Genomic DNA, 11,788 nt, shown 5'->3' on the forward strand with positions numbered 1-11,788 from the left:
GGAATTGACCGTTTTTAAAGGAACGAAACGGTTTTGGGAGTGAGTGAGTGAGACACATCGCTCGGCTACCGTAATCGCCAGATTTGATTCCTATAAAAACTAATCAGGTTAAAGTACTAACGGCGATCCCAGCATAGACTTACAACAAGTGTATGGATACCGTAATCGCTAGATTTGGTTTCTATAAAAACTAATCAGCTTAAGGTACTTAAGGCGATCCCAGCCTAGGTTTACACATATTGTATGGATAATTGTAGTGAGCATTGACATGATTGTATTAACTCAAAAGGGGCCTGTTCAGAAGACGATTATGAAGATTTTTTATTAAAATACGTGAAAATATTATTTTTATCAGTCTGTATCGAATTTCATCACATTGTATCTGATAGAGAAATGATTCAAAATTGTGACAAAAAGACGGTTATTGTGGAATTTGAAATTTTTTGTGTTATAACTGATTAACAACCGTTATTTCATGAATTGGACAAAAATGCATCGTTGTGTAGAGAAATCAATCAAGTTATTATTAATATCTTTGGGAGGGTCGTTCAAGTTTTCTACAGAGGATTCCACACAGGTAAAATGGTTTCTCATGCAAAAAAAAACGATGGGAAAAAATGTTTGTTTGAAAATAAGAGGCTCAAGTGTTGTTGACTCAAGCATTAATACAAACGTCGTAGCTATCGCCATCTATCACAAATGATTCAAACTCTCTTACACATAGAAAAATTAAAATTAATAACTATCTATGATTTCACGACTTAAGAAAATAAATTATATCACATTTATCATAAGAAATCGTCTTTTACATTTTTAATTTTTCCCATTTTTCTGCTATTTTTTTTGAGGTATCCATGCCATATAATAATGACGATTTCCTGTTTTCCCATTTCTTTTAATATTATTTTCGATGTGATGATTTTATTTTGTATTCAAATGTTCAGAAGATGCTTCAAACCAGAAATTAGATCTGAACATTCGTTCACTTCATTCAGACTGCGCCGTCGCTATCAGATTTTTATAGAAACATAACAAACTCAAGTAACAAAAAAACAGTTTGAAATTTCAACTCCGGAAACGGATAATCAAATGTTACATATGGTTAGTTCTCTTATATGGTGTGTCGAAGCATGGACTTTAAAAGTATCTACCATTAATCGCTTAGAGGCTTTTGAAATGTGGTTATATAGACGCAAGATACATGATATGCAAACAAACGTTGCATTCCTCAACAGACCAAATGCGGTTCGTGAGTTGGTGGTTAACATCAAATGCAGGAAAATAACTTATATGAGACACATAATGCGTGGTGGCGGGTTTAATATCTTCCGGTTAATTATGATGGGTAAAGTTGAAAGTTGTAGGCGAATTGGAAAGAAACAAGCCTATTGGTTGAAGGATGGACTGGGATAAGAGGAGTAGGACAGTTATTTAGACTAGCTCAAGACAGAGAGAGTTTTGCCATGCTGATCGCCAACGTCAAGGAGACTTGATACGGCACGATAAGAAGAAGAACAAAAACTTTGAGTGTTCGAGTCAAATTTAAGCAGTGAAATAAAAGTCTCTCATACGATTCTTCAATAAATACTTACAATAGAAACTTGAATGGAAAATTTAGTGCTCTTGAATACTCCCTTACAAAGAACATGGACCAACTTTGACAAAGTTTGACGAATTTTTTCTTGCAAAACTTTGTCTTTAAAATCAGCAACCAACTTTAATATTGGAAAATCCCCAAGGGTCAAATAGATAATAGAGAAAAACGATACATAGATTTGCTTTCAACGTAAATTTGGCGCTTAACAAATTCTTTATATTAGCGAAATCAAATATCGTGAAATAATTAATGTATTTTTTGGACCAAATTAAAAAATAAGGTTACTAGTACGGTACATATGAATAAATAGTATTATGAATATAACGAAATTCTGAGGTGATGATAATTATAATTTACAGTTAGAATCCTCGTTACATAAATAAAATTAAGTATGCACGTTAATGACTTGTGAAATGGATCGCATTTATTTTCTATTAGTTTGATAATAAAAGGCCAGTCATATCAAATGAAAACATTGATAAAATCGGAAACTAACGGTTAGATGTGGCTGTTTTCTTATATTGTGCCCATAATATATACCAACTTTTCAATTGTAGTGCTACAGTCTATTTTATGTACGAAATGAGAGAGAGTAATAAAACATAACAAAACTTAGTACGGCCATTTTAAATGTGATAACATAATAATAATTTCCAATATTTTCATAAATGTACATGAGGTACAACAAGTAATCTTTTATAACAATAATCGGTATAGAACAATAGAAAACCGTTTGGATAGGCCAAAAGCCCTGTTTATTGAAGATTACATAGCCGTATCATAAGATTTTTTTTCAATAAATATTTGCTAATAAAGATTATAAATTTCGTTTCATTTTAATTACAAGGATCTCTTCCTAATTTTACCGAGGAAGCGATTTTAAGTTTTTGCATTTATTAAGTGTGATTATCGAAATTTTCGAAGGGTCTAGTAGACACCAAAAAGTCGTTCCTTTAACAGTAAATGAAAAAACATTAATATTTAATTGTGTTAAATCATTTATATAGTTTATCTAAGTGTTAATGACTCAGTGGAATTATTAGTACGCTTGGTATGGAAAAATCTACAATTTACAGAGTTATTAAAGATTAAATATCCAGGAAAACTTCGAAAGAAAGTGCATGCGTTCTTTTTTCGAAAATACTTTCCTGCAGTAGACCAAGTTGCCACGGTTTTCGGTGAAGGAGCATTCCAGAAAGTCTATTTGAATACGAAGAAGCAATATTGTAATATGGAGAAGAAATAACCGAATGATTATAAACGAAATGTGATATCTGAGAAGACATATATTACACTCAGATGGAACATTGTCCAGTGAGTACAGCCCAATTAGAGCCAAAACCCACGAAAATTAGTTATGTCCCTGATTTTCGGGATTTAGGTAGTTCTGAGGGAGCTCTATCGATACAGTAAAAGTAAACATCAAAATTTTGGCCGCTAAGCGATATATTTTTGTTTAAATATTCAAAATTCCGAGTTTTGCAAATAACTCGGAATCGATGTCGAATTTAGAAAAAAGTGAAGGGATCAAAAATGTAGTACAAGTTTCCTACAAAAAACTTATTCTGTGATTTTTTCCTAATCTTATAATTACTCTCACAAAAAGCGAATTTCGTGTTTATGGATTTTTTTAACAGTGCATTTTTTGCGGATAACTCAAAAAAAGACTTGAAATTTAGAAGTAAATTTCTGAGCAGGCAATTACCTTCGAGGATGCTCAAATATGAAAAAAACTCTAAAATGCCAGAAATCCTCTTTTAAGATCTTGATTGTTGTGAGTACTCTAAACTTAAGTGTGGGACAGGGATAATCCTTAAAAACTCTATTCTTGTGAGAACTTTATTTAAACATTCATCAAAAATAGAGAAAATATTAAAAATCGACTCTCTGCGTGATATTTTGCCTTAACAGCCAATAAATCTATATCTTTGCAAATGTGAACTTTCTTGAGCTATTTTTTACTTGATGTCATCGAAGGATTGTTTTTCTACATGAAGTATTTGTCTTCTTTTCTGTTTGCTGTTTTTCTTTTCTTTCTCTTCGTTAGCTTCTTTTCCACAAATAAAGCAATTGTTCAAAAAATTGGACACACCCACAGAGTGAATTCGGAGGTATAATTGGTCTCATTTTAAAGGTAATCCAATCCCGTTCGTGTTGTTTTCCAAAAAAATTTCAGAAGTTTCAGTTTTTTTGCAGATGCAGTTGAAAAGTAGAGACTCTAACGAGTAAAATGCACTTTCTTCCGTCCCAGTTTCTTCTTCAGCCGGGGACGTAATTTCCCTCAGACTCTACGTGGCGCGAAAACTTTTTAGTAAGATGCGACCCCCCGAAGTTTGAGCTTACTTTACAAAGAAATGACAGCTCTTCGTGATCAAGGACTGTGATCATTGGACTAATAGATCAACGAAGATGAAAGTTGAAGAGAGGCTTTTTGAAATAATTCATCTACTATATATTCGATCGATTTTTTCGTTGTATGTTATATTATAATTTTGGCATATTCTACCCTTGTTGTTCATTTTACTCTCATAAGAATTGTGTATATTGTGTTTTTGTCCCCGTAAAAAATAGCAGATACCTACTACTGAAATTATGAATTCTGCCAGTTTTTTATACTCTCCATTTTACTATAGATCTATAATCTGTAATATCCTGTATTGAAAAATTATAATTTATAAAATTGAATACATGACAGAATTGATTGATGACATAATATTTTTTCACAATAAATTATTATTTTTATAGATACCAATAAATATCAGGAATTTTGATCAGATAAATGTTTCAAGTGACTATTCAACATGCCAGACTCGTTTTCGTTAGCATTGAACTGTTTATCCAATGTCATGGGAATCACACTTGATTTTAATTTTTCAACTTCATTATTTAGATCAAATTTTAGGTTAAGGATTTGGTTTTAGCAATTTTAGTTTCGAAATGGATATTTTTTCGAATCTCTATAAAATATGAGATTTATGGAAAACACGTTAGTTAGTTAGTTAATGCGAAACCAGTGGCAATTTAGGAGAGCTGCCTATAGTCAGCGACTGAAGACCTCGACCAAAATTCAGCTATCGAGGAAGAGCAAGTACCGTGGAGGAGGAGTGGGTCACGATACGGAACTCCGTGTCAACAGCAGTAGAAGAAGTTTGTTAGTGGAGAGAGATGCTGGAGAGGAAGGAGTGGTTCGACGACGAGTGAAAAGCAGCTCTAAAAGAAAGGAACAGTAAGAGACTGCGATACCTCCATAGGGAAGGAAAAATACAGGCTAATAAACAAGAAAGTTATCAAAGTTTGAGAAGAATAAAGTAGAGCACATAGACGAAATGTGGGAAGCCAAGAACATATATCAATATGAAGAAATATATCAATATTAAGGAGGAGAAGGTAAGATTCCAAGCCAAATCGAATATGGTACAGGCAGTGACGGAGGGTTGTTGGTGGAGACAGGGAAAGAGACAACAGAACTTTGGGCCGAGTAATTTGGAGATCTGCTCAACTTCGTAAGTAAGAATGACTAGGAAAGCAGTAGTCCACTTTCACGTGGACTAAGTTTACTATGAAAGAAGTAGAGGACACCACCAAAGCAATGAAGAACAACAAGTCCAGAGGTGAAGATCTCATATCTGCAGAACTTTGAGTACGGTACGAACAACTTAAGGCAAGGATCCATGGACTCATCAGGAAGCTGTTAAAAGAAGAGTCCATGCCAGAAGAATGGAGTACAGTACTCATCTGCCCTATCTCATCTGCAGCTAAACTGCACCAACTACATAGGCATTTCCCTACTGAACATCATCTACAAAGTAATGGCCGCGATATTGTCTAGAAGGCTGAGCTGAGTGATTGGAGACTACCAATGTGGTTTCAGAAGAGGAAGACCATATACTTACCATCCCCTATATCCTTGAGAAGTGCTAATATAATATAAAAATGTATCAACTCTTAATAGACTACCGGAAAGCTTACGACAGCGTAAAAAGTAGCTACTGAGTACACTTAGTGCTCCAGACATCTGTCATTTTGTTGGACAGATTCCTGAACCTGACATAGTTCGCGTTTTTCAAAACCATTCAGGAGAATTTACCGTTCTATATTCGAATGTGAAGAAGGAATATCTCCCAAAAAGTGGAAATCCAAGAATTTTTACCCCAGATAGGGCAGAAAGACTAGTGAGGAAACCAAAAGACAGAGTCTATGTTTCTAGAGCTTAAATACCATACTTTAAAGAGTACCGTATCGCGGGAATGAGCAAGAAATAATAAAAAATACCGAAAAAGAAGAAGTGTCCTTATCACATCCCAAACCAATTATCACGGATACATTTTGCGAATAAGAGAGCCAGATCTTATGTGGGACGAAATAGGTGGGAAGCTATAGATTCTGAAACGTATATTGACAAATAACTCACTGAAAGAGTTGCTTTTGTACGTCATCATCACGTTGGAGACGATTTATAATGTTAACTTCCTGCCATTATGCAGGAGGAACTACGTACCAAAACAAGGTAATCCTCAGGCTCATCCAATTGAAGATTTTTATCTTTTACTTTTATCTCGCAAAGTGTATAATGGAGGGTGAAAAGCCGAAAATAAGAGCAATTAGGGCGTAGAATTTTTTTAAAACATGGGAAATAGAGAATGATTGTGCAGTTTTTTGTATTGTAAAATATTGAGCCCTCAACTAATTCGGTAAGGGTGGTGCTCCGCGTTCCTAAGTGGATAGCCGTGCAACGATCTTTCTGAAATTGGAGAAGCGGATTCAAAGATGAATAAGGAAGGAATTGTCCACAAAAAGCACTAAAAATTTTACAGATTCAACTTTGGTTTTAGAAACGTTGAGACAGAGAAGATTAGAATCGCACCATGATTTAAGGGTGATTAGGTCACTAGATATGGTCCTATGAAATGCCGTGAAATTGCGAGTTGCTCCAAGAGAAACTAGTGTCGTTGCAAATAGACATATTTGCAAACGACTGATGTCTAGATAGGCGATATCATTTATAAACATAAGAAACAAAATCGGGCCTAGTACTGAGCCTTGGGACACTCCACATTCTATTGGCTTGTAAAATGACATCGTTGTATCAACAAGTTGACTTCTGTTGGTAAGAATTTAAACCATGCGAGAGGTGGTAAGGTGATTTAATGTGCAATCGGACAGACTCGAAAACATTTTTGATGTAAGTCCAGCAGTGCCAGATGAGTAATTATTTTTGATGTCATTAATTGTACTGTGAAGCTCTGCTAAAACTACGGGCATAAAGAAGAAACTGTGTAAGTTAGCATTAGCATCAGGGAGATATCATGAGGAGTTAAAGAATTTGATCAAGTTTTGGCCACATTTACAAAGTAATTATTGAGGTTATCAGATGAAGTAGAGATGAAGAAGGCTTATTTCTTAGATCATTCACAATAGACCATGTTTCTTTATCAACATTCCGACAATTGACAAGTCTCTTATTATAATAAATATCTTTGTCATCTTTTATTGTCTTAGATGTTCAAATCGTGTAAGACATCATGAGAAATGTGGCAGAAAATTACGCTAAGTTGAGTAACACGGGGCCCTCCATTTAGTTTAATTTATTTATTTTGTTACTTACTAAGCCGTTAATTATGGCTAATAAGAAAAGTTCCATTACAGATGGAAAAATCCGTGGAGTTGTGTGTATTAGTAATAAAAGAAAATCACTTTGAAGAGAATCACGTTTTCTCTTATGAAATAATTAAATATAATGCTCAATTAATATTTCTCTTTATTTCGACTACTTAAATAAATGTGTCGTCATCTTTCAGATTTATTCATAATTGAACTGTCAGCATTAATTCTTCTAATAAAAATTAATAATAGCAATTCTTGAGATATTACAAATTTGAAAATGGTAATACAAACAGTAAATTAACAATTCCTAAATATAAACAAGAATAGACTCATTTAATATCAATTCAATAGTTATTACTTACTTGGGAAACTTTGATATCGTTTTAATAATCGAAGCCTATGTTGAATAAACAAAATTTAATTAACATTGAATATTCTATTGACGTTACATCCGGCGATTTAATTGGGCAATTAACTCGACTTTATCTACCTGTTTAGTTATTTTGACAAGTGTTCCGAAATGGTTTCTAACTGTTATTCAAAATTGTATAAATATAGTATATCGTTCATCTTGAGACTTGAGGTTAAAATATCTGAAGAAATAAAAGTTATATAACTATCAATAGTTTCTCCTAATTTTAATCATAAAACCAAAGTTAAATCTGGCAGTATACTTAGCTAATTAATCAAAAGAAAAAGGTAGATAAATTAAAAATTCAAATATTTAGATACGTAGATGTACTAAACAACTAATCCTAACGGCCCAAAATAAAATTTTAAAAATATCTCTCGGGTAGGGAGTAGCGCTAGCTGTGCCCAAGAAAATTTTTTGACAAAAACCCTATGAGTTTTATTTTAAAGCATTTGAACAGATAAATTTGACAGTTATTAAAAAATAACAGTAATAATAATATTAACACAATAATAGAAAACCAATGTTTAAGAGTTTTACTAACAAAAAGTCCACTTTTTCAATTTATTATTATATTTGCATAATAACAAAATAATTGACGAGTATGCGGCCAGTGCTAAATCAAAATAAACAAAACGCGTGCTGCGACCTGTCTTATCTCGAAGAATGCGAAGACTCCTCGTTAAATTCTATGTAGTCAGTCATAAAAATTATGGCCATCTCACACTACAAGCATCAAATTTTAATGGATATTTGAGAGAAAAATAATATGATGAGTTTTATGGGGAGATTGGGACGAGGTTCGAGCATCTAGGCATTGACGTAGAGTGACCAATTTTGATGTGATGTGGAGTGCTGCTAGAGTACCATCAAATTAACGATAATTGCCTGACCCTCAACAACACACTTGATCTCAACACTCAAGTATATTCCTCGATTTTGGGTTATTTCAGGTGACGAATTTTTGGAGTGGGACTTGTAGCATTCGACGGCCCTTTGGCAGCACTCAACTGCACACTAGAAGTGAACTTTGGAAGTCCCCAAGGAGAGTCATACGTGACTCGGCACGACACCTCGAAATACCATAAAACCAATATCGCGGCGCGGCCATGCGTCCTCGAGTGAGAATTAATAGCATTCGAAGACTCTCTGGCAGCACCATACAATTTAGCGCTACCCGGCACAGTCCTCTGAACTGTCATTCTCTCATCATCACTATGTGCTTTTAGAGCAGCACCATGCTTGAAAAGTAGAGAGCCCTTCTATTCGAGTCCAAAACATTACAGCACAGTGATGGGAATTATTGTTCAGGGAATCTGGAACGCAGTTTATTTTGTCACCAAAAAACCATCACCATTACGAAAGAGAACAGCAAAACACTAAGATTAAATACAAAAATAACAAACTGAACTAAGATGCAAATAACGAGAAGGCTTCTTTGAAATAATCAGCCGGCTATTTTGATTTAAATACACTTATTACTAGACGATACTGCACTGGGGGTACTAAATAATGGAATTCTATACTTTTGTCATGATAATCTCATCATCAACCGTGTTTATAATGTGAGTTAAACCATTTAAACGCCATTCCATGGGACATAACCATTTAAACGCCATTCCATGGGACATAACACTGTCTGGATTATGTTTACGTAACTTTTTTTGACCCTTCCATTTGGTTTTCCACGTATGAAATGATGTTTGATTTATTTCAATATAATTATTCTTTCTTAATAATTACGTTACCAAACATCGATAACTAATCTATCTTTCGGATTTATTTAAAATTTAACACAAATATAGCGGAAACCAACTATATATTAATATGACCCTCGTTTATAATTATTAGATTTGACTAAGGAATATTTGTACATTTCAATTTCGTTTTTTGGCTATTTGTAATTATTATCGAAGTTATTATGTAAATAGTTATTAAGCTGTTTGAGTAATTTTACTGCCATATCATTTTCCTCAAACTCAAAGTGTGTTATTACCTACATTAATGTTGATTAAGCAAAAAGGTACAATTTTAGAGAAAAACATCGACTATTAATTTCAAGGAGACTTAAGTGTCATCATTTTTACAGAAAATTTGTAATTGTGCTTGGAATCGTATTCAATAACTTTACACTCAAATTTATAAAAAGAAAATTTTCAACTGGATCTCCATTATTTTGTAGTAATTAGTTGTTAGATTCTTCATATATTAATTCAGTTGTAATATCAAACAACCTGGTTTTAACTAATACTTTTCAACACATATTTTTTTTTGCTCAAAACATGTCAATCAAGCTAATGGCGAAGTTGAAAAATGCGGGGTTCAATAGCAGACAAATTGGAAAGCTCTAGATTGACTTCAATACTCCGAAAAGTTTCATCAAGAATTAATCACCTAAATACTTGTATTATTATAATCACTTGATAATCTTTTTTGAGAAAACGTGGTCATATGAAATGTATTAAAAAGTATTTTTAGTAGTAAAATGTAAAAATAAAATCCCACCTTTGAAAAAATTATTACCAATTCTTGAAAATTAGATTTATCCAATAATCCAGACCACTAAGTTATTGTAAAATATATGTACACAAAAACTATCGATAGTTACATTATACACACATAACAAAACACAAGTTCACTATGGAATATCAAAAATAATCTCCAATGTAATTCACGTCTTAAAGGATAAATCCTATCACGATAAGAAACATACCGATAAACGAATTCCTTTACAATAAAATACACGTAGTAGTTGATAAATAAAAACTACCTGCCACCTGTTGGCGATTGTTATATTACGGAGCCGATGAATCTAGTAACTGTCTGGTTCATATACGCTTGTGTTTGTTGAACGGACTGAACGGTTCGTCGGTTGCAAAAGCAGAGGTTTGAATTTGAAAAGAACACACATCACGAGCTGCCTGTCGGAGGGGTTCTACTTTCATTGGCGGAGGTGAGGGAATTCCGACTATAAAACATTCACAATTTACGTGGAAATGGCGAAATTATTTATTTAATTTAACTTTTTAATGCGAAAAAGTTGACGCATTTGAATTTGGGTCAATACAATAACTTACAAAAGTGATATTAAGAAATTATCTAACGGAAGATACTTACTGTGCCATTATTATTTTTTCAAATTATATCCTGAAAAATTATGAATATAAAAATATGGTGAAGTATGCTCTATTGAAATTAAGGTAGACGTAGGTTCTTCACCACTTTCAGAAAAGTCTATTACATTTGCTATTTTTTAGGATAATTGTTTCTCTCAAGGACATCGTATAAAATCTGAAATATGATGCATCATCGAAGAAGCAGAAATATGGCCTCAGAATCAGTTCCTAAGTTTATTTTTGTTCGTGTATTTTGCTTAGACTTTGTAACCTCAATTTCCCCGACAGGAAACTTTTCCTCAGGAAGTGGTATTCGGCCTCAGTTAAAGCATATAAATAACTGGTTAAAAAACGGTTAAAAATAAACGTTAAAAAGCTGGTGGACCAATTGCTTTGTCGCCTAATATTCCAGCCCATACATTCAGCTTTTCGAGATATTGGTTGTGGGATACATGCATCCAATGAGGATTGCTACGTGACCAGTATCTACAATTATGCTGATTTACGTTTCCATTAATACAAAAAGTGACCTCATCGCAAAACATAATATTATGTAAAAAATTTAGATCGTTTTGATTGTAACATTTTTCTATCATGAGATCTGCAAACTAACTCTTCACTTGTACCATAATAATGATGTGACAAATTTTGAGCCAATGTTACTTTGTATGGATTTATTGCGAAATATCAAGTTCCCTGGATATTTGTCTAGTACTCAAGTGTAGATCGTCTTTTAACATAAATAAATCTTTTACTAAATCAGTTTCGTTAAACTTTTTTACTAATTCATAAACAGTAGATCTTGTTATGGGTTTTCGGTTAGGATATAAATTATTACAGGTATTACACGTTTCTTGTTGACATTTACGCCTATCACCATATCCTAATATCATTAAAATATCAATTCGTTCTTTTTCAGATAAACGATCCATTGTGACTTTCAATAAACTTGAACAATAATAATTTATTGAATTGTCAAATTTGTTATTGTAGCAGTTATAGCAGATATTGGAAAGATCTGTCAAAAATGTAAATATCACCATAATACCGGCCGTATCG

At 33.2% G+C, this 11,788-nt stretch overlaps 1 protein-coding gene across 1 annotated transcript in view; it reads right to left on the minus strand.

The window, feature by feature from the left end:
* The window catches only part of LOC130449565 (muscle M-line assembly protein unc-89), a 126,646-nt gene extending 116,165 nt beyond the window's left edge, over positions 1–10,481 (minus strand). The window contains exon 1 of the mRNA XM_056787476.1: positions 10,119–10,481. The gene's annotated coding sequence lies outside the window, so the exon portion shown is untranslated. The remainder of the gene's footprint in view (positions 1–10,118) is intronic.
* Between the last annotated feature and the right edge of the window lie 1,307 nt (positions 10,482–11,788).

The sequence above is a fragment of the Diorhabda sublineata genome, chromosome 1 (genome assembly GCF_026230105.1).
Source record: "Diorhabda sublineata isolate icDioSubl1.1 chromosome 1, icDioSubl1.1, whole genome shotgun sequence".
NCBI classification, from domain to species: domain Eukaryota; kingdom Metazoa; phylum Arthropoda; class Insecta; order Coleoptera; family Chrysomelidae; genus Diorhabda; species Diorhabda sublineata.